Source organism: Scyliorhinus torazame, chromosome 3, assembly GCF_047496885.1.
Source record: "Scyliorhinus torazame isolate Kashiwa2021f chromosome 3, sScyTor2.1, whole genome shotgun sequence".
NCBI lineage: Eukaryota > Metazoa > Chordata > Chondrichthyes > Carcharhiniformes > Scyliorhinidae > Scyliorhinus > Scyliorhinus torazame.
Genome location: NC_092709.1, coordinates 204,558,338 through 204,570,520, shown reverse-complemented (window position 1 = coordinate 204,570,520; position 12,183 = coordinate 204,558,338). Strand labels below are relative to the sequence as shown.

The 12,183-nt window shown below is 46.7% G+C and overlaps 1 protein-coding gene across 2 annotated transcripts in view; it reads right to left on the bottom strand.

Moving 5' to 3' along the window:
- pdgfra (platelet-derived growth factor receptor, alpha polypeptide) overlaps nucleotides 1-5,220 on the bottom strand; it is a 90,729-nt gene extending 85,509 nt beyond the window's left edge. The window contains exon 1 of one of the 2 annotated variants that reach the window (XM_072496776.1): nucleotides 4,993-5,220. The gene's annotated coding sequence lies outside the window, so the exon portion shown is untranslated. Of the gene's footprint in view, nucleotides 1-4,212; nucleotides 4,831-4,992 lie in introns of those variants that run through there. The other variant, XM_072496775.1, reaches the window with a different exon arrangement.
- Between the last annotated feature and the right edge of the window lie 6,963 nt (nucleotides 5,221-12,183).

Genomic DNA, 12,183 nt, shown 5'->3' with positions numbered 1-12,183 from the left:
ACCACGCAAGCAAAGCCCACAGATTCTAAAATTTCCATTAAATGTCATTAAAGTTTATATTATTCGTGTTTCCCAATAACCTGCCTGGAGTAAACGGGTATACACGTGCAGTCTTCTAGTAAACTAGCTATCGCTGCACCAGCGAGGTAATATCAGTAACCTGTCTGTCAATGTTATGTCATTTATTGCAGTCTGTGTTCGTTCTGTTCTGTCTCGCTGGCGGATCTGTTGTAACTCGTCAGAGCATTGAGGACACCATAGCTGGAGAGTCTATGATTAGTGTCCGTTTTTGTAAACGGAAGACAGAGGACATCGCGCCCCCGATACAGACACCAGTAACAATCTCATTGCGATAGCACACAGACAACAATGGATGGAAACAATCCTTGTCAATTCGATTACCCCCTGGAAATGTCACTTCCTGAAATCTAGTTATTGCCATGTATTCGCAGTCAGCAGGGAGCGAGAGTGGCGTAAATTAGTTACTTTTTGTTCAATCCCTTCTGTAACTCTACTCTTGTCCAGAGGGAGGAGTGCTGGATACTTGCATGAGACTTTATTTACATGTATGCACATTTATATTCGATTTACGAAAGTGAATTAAATGCTGAGCGAGGGATCATGTTGGTGGACGTTAATTGATTAGGAATGTATGTGCACACACACACATTGTGTTCTCGAAATGCTTTGAGCAGTATTCGGGGAAATAAATAGAACCAGTTTTCCTATCATGTGTGTTAACCTGTGGGAGGCCGTCATTTGTCTTAATGCTGTGACACTTTTAAACCTCATTTAATGGTTGCAAGATGTGAAATGAACATAAAGTGATGTATTCAACATTTAAGTTATTTAGTCAATATTCTTAATTGCAAACAACGTGCCCTTTGAAGAAGACAAAGAAAAAACTGGATAAACACTTAATTTCACCCATGGTACAAAGTGACCACACAACTATAAACTTTACTCTTGCAGGGCGAGAGGGGGCCGATGTCACTCAGTTGCACCTTTAGGCTATCCAAGCCTGTACAGGTTGGGGTTCCTGATTTGGAACCCAGCAGCTGGTGATTTGTAGAAAAGATTGATCCCTAACCCGCCATTCGCATCCTGTCTGCCAGCGATTGTTCAGAGATGAGGTGGCCTGTGCAAAAGGGGCTTCACAATATTTGTGCAAAAGGGGCTTCACAATATTTGTGCAAAAGGGGCTTCACAACATTTGTGCAAAAGGGGCTTCACAATATCTGAGCAAAAGGGACTTCACGATATCTGTGCAAAAGGGGCTTCACGATATATGTGCAAAAGGGGCTTCACGATATCTGTGCAAAAGGGGCTTCACGATATCTGTGCAAAAGGGGCTTCACGATATCTGTGCAAAAAGGGGCTTCACGATATCTGTGCAAAAGGGGCTTCACGATATCTGTGCAAAAGGGGCTTCACGATATCTGTGCAAAAGGGGCTTCACGATATCTGTGCAAAAGGGGCTTCACGATATCTGTGCAAAAGGGGCTTCACAATATCTGTGCAAAAGTGGTTTCACAATATCTGTGCAAAAGGGACTCCACTATATCTGTGCAAAAGGGGTTTCACAATATTTGTGCAAAAGGGACTTCACAATATCTGTGCAAAAGGGACTCCACTATATCTGTGCAAAAGGGGTTTCACAATATTTGAGCAAAAGGGACTTCACTATATCTGTGCAAAAGGGGTTTCACAATATCTGTGCAAAAGTGGTTTCACAATATCTGTGCAAAAGTGGTTTCACAATATCTGTGCAAAAGGGACTCCACTATATCTGTGCAAAAGGGGTTTCACAATATCTGTGCAAAAGTGGTTTCACAATATCTGTGCAAAAGGGACTCCACTATATCTGTGCAAAAGGGGTTTCACAATATCTGCGCAAAACAGATTCCACAATATCTGTGCAAAAGGGGCTTCGCAATATATGTGCAAAAGGGTCTTCACAATATCTGTGCAAAAGGGGCTTCACAATATCTGTGCAAAAGGGACTTCACAATATCTGTGCAAAAGTGGTTTCACAATATCTGTGCAAAAGTAGTTTCACAATATCTGTGCAAAAGGGACTCCACTATATCTGTGCAAAAGGGGTTTCACAATATCTGTGCAAAAGGGGTTTCACAATATCTGCGCAAAACAGACTCCACTATATCTGTGCAAAAGTGGTTTCACAATATCTGTGCAAAAGGGACTTCACAATATCTGTGCAAAAGTAGTTTCACAATATCTGTGCAAAAGGGGCTTCACAATATCTGTGCAAAAGGGACTTCACAATATCTGTGCAAAAGGGACTTCGCAATATCTGTTCAAAAGTGGTTTCACAATATCTGTGCAAAAGTAGTTTCACAATATCTGTGCAAAAGGGACTCCACTATATCTGTGCAAAAGTGGTTTCACAATATCTGTGCAAAAGGGGTTTCACAATATTTGTGCAAAAGGGGTTTCACAATATCTGTGCAAAAGTAGTTTCACAATATCTGTGCAAAAGGGACTCCGCTATATCTGTGCAAAAGTGGTTTCACAATATCTGTGCAAAAGGGACTTCACAATATCTGTGCAAAAGGGGCTTCACAATATCTGTGCAAAAGTGGTTTCACAATATCTGTGCAAAAGTAGTTTCACAATATCTGTGCAAAAGGGACTCCACTATATCTGTGCAAAAGTGGTTTCACAATATCTGTGCAAAGGGGGTTTCACAATATTTGTGCAAAAGGGGTTTCACAATATCTGTGCAAAAGTGGTTTCACAATATCTGTGCAAAGGGGTTTCACAATATTTGTGCAAAAGGGGTTTCACAATATTTGTGTAAAAGGGGTTTCACAATATCTGTGCAAACGGGGCTTCAGAGTATCTGTGCAGATTATAACCCCAAGTGCATTTGGAGACTGAATCTATCTAAACGGCTGCTCTGCTTGCTGTAGTAAAAGTCGAAAACAATCCCTGTGTTTGATTATCAGATTGTGCGAACCGCCTTGAATGTTCAACTTCTGGAGTCCATCAAAGGGGGCGGGGGGCAGACGCCAGGGTGACAGGGGCAGTACCAAATCCTACACTCAATCCCTTACAGACCTGGAGGGCTGATTGGGCAAAGCGCGCCTCTCTCATGTTACACATGAAGGAAGGGTCTGTGAAATGAAAGCCCTCCTGGGCTGCTTGGAGCTGCCAACTTGAATACGTTGAGGAGAAACCCCATCTCCTCTCCCAGTCCCAACATTTGAGAACGACACTTGGATCACTCGCTGGTGTGAGTCCGATTTAGGAATCTTACTCAACACAGCCAGCAAGGAGTTAAAGGATTGAACTATTCTCACAGAACGAAACTATATGATCACGACAATTAAAACACACACACCAGGTTGTACTGGTTTATAACAGTCGCCTAAAGGGATTAAACCGAGACAAACAGAAAGGATTTCCCTGGGACAGAAATGGTTTTATCAAGATAGGCTTACACAAGTTCCATTGTTTCAGACTTTACATATCTAAATAATGCTGCTCCCTAAAGTGCCAGATACCAGCAGATGACGGATAGCCCGCTCTCTCTGGGAGCTTTCTTTAATCGTCCTGGCTCCCCGTTAACCCTCTCAGTGGCGGCGGGCACAGCCCCGGGCGGCAGTGCCACACTCCCGCTGCGCCCTCACACTTGGAGACTGCGCTGGGCAGCTTCAGGCCAAATGCTCGGCCGGCTGCTGCTTTCCAATCTCCTGTGCGAAAAACCGGCAGAAACTGGGGAGGGGGAAGAATGACAGGGGGGTGGGGTGGGCACCGGGAATCTGGTACCCGGGAAAGTGGGAGCATGTGGCTGGAGAACCGGAGCTGGGGAATTGCGAAGTCAGATCATTCTTTCAACACAATAAACGAACAATGCAGAAGTGGAAGAGGAATTGTTAATAGATTACAGATGTATTACAGCGGGGAGGGCTGTGGAGGGGAGAGAGGGGAGACGTGTGAGGGGAGGAAGAGAGGCAAAGATGGGGTGTGGGGAGGAGGGGTGGGAGCTTGGAGGGAAGAAGGGAATTGAGGGAAAGTTGCCTTTTACTGGCGATTCTCATCGATGTGGATAAAGGGTTGAGTGAAGAAATAGAGATAGTGAGAGTGGGCTGTGAGTGTAAACAGAGCCGAGGGATGAAGCAAGAGGCGGGTAGGAAATGGACAGAGAAAGAGGAACACCAGTGAAATCGATCAGAGTCCCGTTCCTACCTCGTCCCGCCGCAGCGATAGTTTCAGAAAGCTCTCGCCCGCTCTCCCACTTCACACACTATCCACTTCTGGCACACTTCTTCTTCCCTTCCTGTTTATGGCATTCATCCGCATGGCAGATCTCCTCAACAATCCCCAAATCTCACTCTCTCTCCTCGATCCCAGGACAGCGGAGTATTCCCAAAGAGAGAGAGAGTGTGGGGGGGGGGGGGGGGGGGGAGCCTCTATTTCGTTCGAAATTCCTTAAATCCCTGACGCAGGCACCCGATGGCTTCCAGAGCGAGCGCCAATGTGTTTGTCATTACAGACTTTACGCAATGGAGCCATCAGCTTAAAGGGTTGTCCAAGTGAGAATGCAGCGGGCGGGCTAACGTGACAACACTTATCTCGCCTGTGTTAGCGGTACAACACCAACATGCTACAGTCCAGATAGGCTACCCACTCCCAAACTCCACATACACATCCAACTCCAAAGAAACGCACAATTTTCACACACCGCCTCTTGCCAAAGGCAGCGGTATTTTTTGGAGGGGAGAGGCTGACAGAGAATGAAGTGGGAGGAATTGTACAAGGATCTGGACGTCTGTGTGCAGCCAGACTGGGCGAAGGCAGGTCTCTGCTGCCAATCTCACCACCCCCCCCCCCCCCCCTCCTTCCTGCCCTGCAAACGCGATGCTAAATCTGTTACAGAAGGAGATGATAAAACAAACTACCTCCCCCTTAATAAATCCCCCCCCCCCCCCCCGCCCCGACCCACCCACCCAACTCCCTTTCCCTTACCTTGCTCAAAGTGGAAAGTCCACAAACTATCTTTCCAATCGGGGCCAGCATGTACACTTAACACTGGAGCCGGCCTCAGATTGTTAATGGGCGCAAAGAACTGCAGCTTGTAATTGATTCAATGTTGCAGTCCATCCTTCCCAAAAAACTAATCATCTGCTTTAAGTAAATAACTGTCAGGAAATGAAGTCCCTGTGGTCGCTTCACAATAAGAGTCGGCAGTTCTGTGCCGGCGCTCGGAGTCCCGTTGCTCTCACACTGGGAAGATTGGGCCTCCTAAACTCTTAACCACACAGCGCGCAGTCACATCCAGGGCTGCCTTGCTCAGAAAGTTGCCATATGTGCTTTTTGAAGGAAGTTTTATATGGAGGGAAATGTTTCTTATCTTTTGCACACACATACACACACACACACTCAACCCTTGTGAGAACGCGCTCACTGATTATGAATGGGCGAACTGAGCCAATGCTAAATTGTTGGTCAGAAATGCTCAGTCCAACTGTAGCTTTTACAGAAAGAATAGCGTTAGTTAGTTTCACTCAAATGCAAACAGCTTGAAGTTGGGGGCGGGCGGGGGGTGGGGGTGGAGGGAGGGGGGGCTGGGGGAGTTTTTTTTGGGAGAAAAGTCACACACACACACACACACACACAGAGTTTATTTTTCTGAGCCTTGTCAACCACAAAGACTCCGAGGAGAGAAGAATAGTTTGCTTTAGGATTAGAGAAAAACTGAAGGCATTCTTTAACACTGGGTGTAATTATTCACCGTGTGGGGAACTGGTCGCTTTTGAGTAATGACATCCAACAACTTCCATCAGTGAAATAAGGAGGCACCTGGTTCTGCCCTTGAGGGGTGAGGGGGTGAGGGGGGGGGTGGGGGTATTAACCAGCTCTGAGTTGATGCCGACAACAGCCTCTTTAGATTGAAATCCCAACTGGGAACTGCATGATATGGTCGTTCTGAAATGTTTGTTTGTCTAGCAGGATCTGTCTGTTCCTCTTCAGCAGGAACAGATCATCACTGGGGGGGGGGGGGGGGGGGGGGGGGGGCAGCCCAGAGGAGTGGGGAGGGGCGAGCGGGGGTGGATGGGGGTAGGGGGATATTGACATCAGTCTGGGTGGGGGTGAGGGTGCGGGTTGGAAAGGCGTGTGGGTCACCACTGGAAGGAGCAGGGTTGGGTAGCTCTGGGTTTTGTTGCTCTGCGCTGTTTCTCATCTTGCCTCTAGCCGCTAGCTGCAGTAATATATCTTCAGCGCTGTGAGTACAGACCAACTATTACTTCCACATGTGTCTCAGGAAATCATTGGAGGCAACTGCGAGGCCAATCTGGGGAGCCTCTGTGAGATACCGTATTACCCCGAAAGGAGCAGTCAGCACTTTCCTCCTTCTCTGGGACAACTTGGGAATGTTGTTGATGTAAACAGGAGCGTGTTAGAAAGCAATCGCGACAGTAATGTGCTGACCAGCAGAGCCGGTTTGCAAACGGGAAATGTTCTGCTTCTTTTGCATCTGGATTTTGGCCTCAGTCCCCTCTCTTTCTATCCACTTTTTCTAACTCCTTTGGCCTTCTCTATTCTGCTTCACTTTTTCTCACTCCTTCTCTCGGGTCTGTCTGGTATTCATTCTTTATGTTCGTATACGCGCGTAGTTTGTCCAACTATTTTCAAATGAGGAAATTAAGTACGTCTGTTCAACTTCCACCTCTGTTACCTTGCAGGAAATGGATGGATGATAATAAACTGTTGTGATTAGAGTGCAGTCATATTACAAGTAGAGCCTGGTGTAGTACCAGTTTGTACTCTATTGGATAGACCGAGCGAAACTGTGTTTCCAACTGAGTGAGTTAACTGCACTCTGAAAGCCATTGCTGATCTCTGCATTGAATGGACTGCCGGGCTGGTGCACACGGCACATGGATCAAGCGGAGCGCCAACTGGATGCCAAGCGAAGGTGTGACATCTGTTGCTAAACTACTAAAATGCCTTTTCCCAGCTCTGCCTCGCCCCCTGCACCTCGCCCATGCTCCATTTCCCTCCGTGCACTGGCCTGCGGAGTTATCGGGAGCAAGTTGGAGGAATTTCACCTCCCCCCCACCCACAATGCGCCTGGCTGGATGGCCAATAGTCAGCAGTGCCCTGGATACTGCTGACCCGCGTCCAACTGCTCACCACGAAGCAGGTCACCTTGGTTCGAGAACCCCCCCCCCCCAATTCCCCCATCCCACCTCCTCCCCTCGGGACAATGCTCAGGGTTATGTGGGTGGACGAAGGCTAAGTTTGCGCCGTGATGTGGCTGGGGGTCCTCGTTGCCCTGGATTCGAGGGTCCCTCGCATCTGCTGCTATGCCTCCGAAGTCAAGGGGCAGGGACACAGCAGAATGGTGTAAACCCCTCTCCGCCCTTGTTAGTAGAATATTGGCATCGAGCTCCAGAGTAAGACTGGGGGTAATAATTGGGACTGAGATGTTTTTGTCCTGATTCACAATCATGTTAGCAAAACCAGTGGCGCAGAATGTCCCATCCGAGATAAGGGGGATAATGCCAGGGTTATTGTACACTGGGCCACTGCAGATGTGTTTAGGTAGAGGGTCCGGCCTAGCACTGATACTTGTATCTTTACACATGCAGACGACATGATAACCCCATAAATATTTGGAAGATGACAATCCAATCAATCACAAATAAACCTCACGCTAACTTTCTCCTCGTCAAGGTTTATTCTGAACATTATGGGTACAGCATTGGGATTTTTTTCTCTCTATATACATTTCTGAGTGGTGGGTACACCGTGGAGTTGACTCCATTCCCCATAACAGGAAGCGGCAACATTCCCCACCCCGGAGTCCCTCGGAGTTTATTGTCCATCTGCATTGTGACCTTGTTCAAAATGGATGTCTGGATGTGAATCCCGCACGGCAGCGTTACAGAGCAGGAAGCAGGGGGTCGACCTGGTTGTGATGATTGTTGTGGGGTGGACCCCAGCCAGTCTCTCCGGAGAATGGCCAATGAGCATCCTGCTGGGATCACCATTCCAGCCAGCTCTGCACCGCCGCTCGATATAACACACATTTAGCAGGAAAACATCTCCCCTGTGCGAGAACTTCCTTGCAGATCTTGGGAGAGTGGCGGAGAGTTTCCGCCTGAAACATAATTAGCCGCCTCTTTGTAGCTAATCTGCTTCATTGAATCGAATGAGCGAAGGCCAAATCCTCACCTGACAGCCTCGATTTTATTGGGGCAGCTTGGATGTAAATATCACTGAGACCGATGGGGGGTGGGGAGGGGGAAACATATAACCAGGTGGGAGACTATTTGCGAATCCCACGTTCCCGTCCTTATTCCTGACGTGGGATTGGCCGGAGCAGCTGGAGGAGGTGGAGTGAATAAATCTACCGGGAAAAGCAATTAAAGAAAGTGGCTAAGGAGCAGGGTGGCCCTGTGTGGTCCTAATGGGTAAAAGGAGGGGGAAACATCTCTCCCAAATTGACAGGGCTGTTTGTTTATTTGTTTCTTATCAGGGTATGGGTCTGATAAAAAGCGTGAAAATGCACACCATATGTGTCCCTGGATGGCTTGCTGAGGATTCCCAGTCACCTCATTGTCAGCCCCCTGACCATATGTCATCCAGCGCTGAGAGACAGAATGAGCAGTCACAATGATAACAGGAGGTATCGTGCCTAATATTTGTTTGTCGAATATTGGGTAAAAGGTTAGCTACCCGCACAAAGCTGGCGTTTGTTCAAAGTGGGCACTATTAGAGGGCAGCCTCTGGGAGAGATTCAAGGTGCCCTGGCAGAAGTGTTACTCATCTATTCCGGGCGCATCATTTGCTCCATATGATTCATGTTTGAAACTGGGCTGGGGGGGGGGGGGAATTATTTCCTTGTTTGTAAACTATGTGGACGGAGCGTGTGAGTGTGAGCGAACACAATTATTTCATCAATGTAACCCTTGACTCCAAGGTAAGATACATTCCCCCATGGCTTGCGATCCGATCTTTAACAAAAACGACTGATGTTTGCAATAATTTCCAATGTGCGAGCTTGATTTTATGACCATAATCGATCAGGTTTGTTTGGGAGATGGGCTGGTTTGGTTAGCTCCGGGGTATGTGTAATTTGATGCTGAGTGGGAATTGTGTCTAGGACTCGCTCCTGAAAATAAAACTTGGATTAATCCCCAGTGGCATTGTCCTAATGACTCTGATACTGATTAATCCCCCAGTTTGATCAGTCTAGTAGTTCAAGATAATTTAGGAATAAATTAACAATTTAATCAGACACAGGGACATTTGGGAACATTTTTCTTCTTCACATTGTATCGTTCAGCCCCTTCTTTCTGCAGGGAATCACCGACTTGCCTGGGATCAATGCCTACTGTCTGTTTTCACCAAGGACAGTCGGTGGCCGCATTTCCGGGCCATTAACTCCATTTTAAAAAGCAAGGTCTTTTAATGTATTTTCGTTGTAGATCACAAGTTAACAAGGGCTCCCATTCGGCCCATCCAGTCTGCACCGTCTCTCTGAAAGAGCATTCTGCCTCATCCCACTCTCCTGCCGTCTCCCAGTAACCTTGACATTCTCTCTTTTCAAATAGCAAACCAATCCCCTTCTGAATACTTCGATCCAACCTGGCTCCACCACCCTCTCAGGAAGTTCATTCCACACCCCAAACACCGTCTGGGTGGGAAAAAATCCTCACATCGCTTTTACACACTTTGCCAATTATTTTGATTCTGTCTTGGCGGGGGTGCCAGATTCTCACTATTTACCCTCCCTACCCTTCAGGATCGTGAATTACTCTATCTAGCCTCCTCTCAGCCTTCTTTTCCCCAAGGTAACCCGTCCCAACAACTCCAATCTATCCTCATAGCTACAGTTCTTTATCCCTGGAATCCTTCTTGGGAATCTCCTCTGTACTCTCTTCACTGCCTTCATATCCTTCCTCAATGTAGCCCAGAAGTGGACATTGCAGTCTTTCCTATAGGGGAACGAGGAAAGGCTGCACCCCATTCTATCCATCGAATTCATTCTATTAAGACCCAGGTCACTGGTTAACTCTTCAATATAAACTGGGGAATCATACGTCAACGCCATTCTGTCTTCATCTATTTGCGTTTTTATTCAACATTCCGACTAATATTTCTAGACCATGTGCATATAGCTTTTTATTTATTTATTTTGTACATTTAGTGTACGCAATTCATTTTTCCAATTAGGGGGCAATTTAGCGTGGCCAATCCACCTACCCTGCAAATCTTTGGGCTGTGGGGCAAAACCCACGCAAACATGGGGAGAATGTGCAAACTCCACACGGGCAGTGACCAAGGTGCATATAGCTTTTATCTTGTTTTTCGGGCTGCAGATTGATTTGAGCTGTGCATTGGCACTGATGGGTGGAATCGGATCCTAAAGTATTTCCCTAGTGTACTAAATCCAGGTAGCATGAGACTTCCTCCAATCCCCACCCCCAGTTCCTCGCTGGGAGGCTAAACCCAAACCATCGGTAGGGTTTGGCTGAGGAACATATAAATCCTGTCAGGTATAAATCCTGGGTTTAGAAGGTGCTGAAATAATCTGTTGGAACTTGTAGACGCATTATAAATTTAGCATTGAGCTTGCTATGAACTCTCTTAGAAAGCTGGATCTCAACTATTGGCCAAGTGGAGTGGCACTTGGAATGTGGAGAGCTCTCTGGAGGGGCTGGTTTAGCACACTGGGCTAAATCGCTGGCTTTTAAAGCAGACCAAGGCAGGCCAGCAGCACGGTTCGATTCCCGTACCAGCCTCCCCGAACAGGCGCCGGAATGTGGCGACTAGGGGATTTTCACAGTAACTTCATTGAAGCCTACTTGTGACAATAAGCGATTTTCTCTCTCCCTCTGTCTCTGCTTCTCTGGACTGGGCGCTAGTGGCAGCCAGCAGTATAACTCAGTACTTCCGACTCTAAACTCACACCAGCAGCGCGGCAGCTTTCCTTGTACCCCGAAGATCTACTGCTACCCCCGGATGAGTCTTGTACATCCTCGGTGCTTACCCGGGGACCTAACGCTGATTCGATGACTTCAAACGTTTCTAATGGTCAGAAGAAACTTGAAGCCTGTCCACAAATGGTGCAAAATGTAGCATCTCATGACAAACTTTTCATATGGAAAAACAGCAGGTTAAATACAGTTCTGGGGTAAATCGGAATGTAAGCAAATAGAAGGCAGGCACCAGAATGGATGTGATCAGTGATCGTCAGAGAGGAGAGAAAGCGATAGGCAAAGAGAGACTGACAGTGTCTGAAAATAAAGTGTTTAATGTCATTGTAACACACAGAAAATTTACCAAATCGAGGAAAGGACGTTACCCAAGCTAAAAAGTACAGTGTTAGTTAATTTAATATGAGAGTCAGTGGACACATCTGGCTTCGTTTTAACAGGAGTTACAGCGATCTTCTGAGTTTAAAATACATTTTGTATTGATTGCATAGACGCTGTATTATTAACTCAGTAATAGGGAGCAGAGCGATCAGTGAGGAGAGGTCTCAAACTGCGCTCCTGTTCAACAAGACAGCAACTGTACCGTCGACAGCATTGCCGAGCTTGCCATCTTTCTGGCTGACTAAAGAGGATATGTCTGCTTCTCAAAACCATGACACTCTGACCTTGCAGCACCACATTTGTTATTTCCCGATGAAAGAGTTCCGGGGAGGGGATGACTATTTTGCTAAGTACCTGGCGCAATAATCATCACAACATTCTGGGAACTTTAGGCTAATTGCATAGATGTGGCAACGGCCCCTTGTCCTTTCACGATGATTTTTACGCGAATTGATGTAATTAATCGAGTTATACAATGGGTGAATCCATTTAGAAATTATGTTTACTCTAGTGCTTTGCAAAGTCAATCCAACAAAAGAATTAGATGAGGCATCAAACAGCTGATCAGGCGCCCAAGTGGACACATGTATTGTGGGTTCTATTGTAGTGTGAATGTGAAGTGTAAAAGAAACAACACTCATCCAAATAAGGAGGAGGCGAATTTTATCAGCCACAGAGACGTGTTGCTGTGGAATGTGCGATGTGTTTGCGCTGCTTCATATTGTAAATTTCAGAAGGCAAATGTAAATTGCGACTTTGTATCCATGGAAATGGGGGGGAAATTGTGATTGTGAAACAGACAGCACATGGACATGTGTGTCATTAAAAT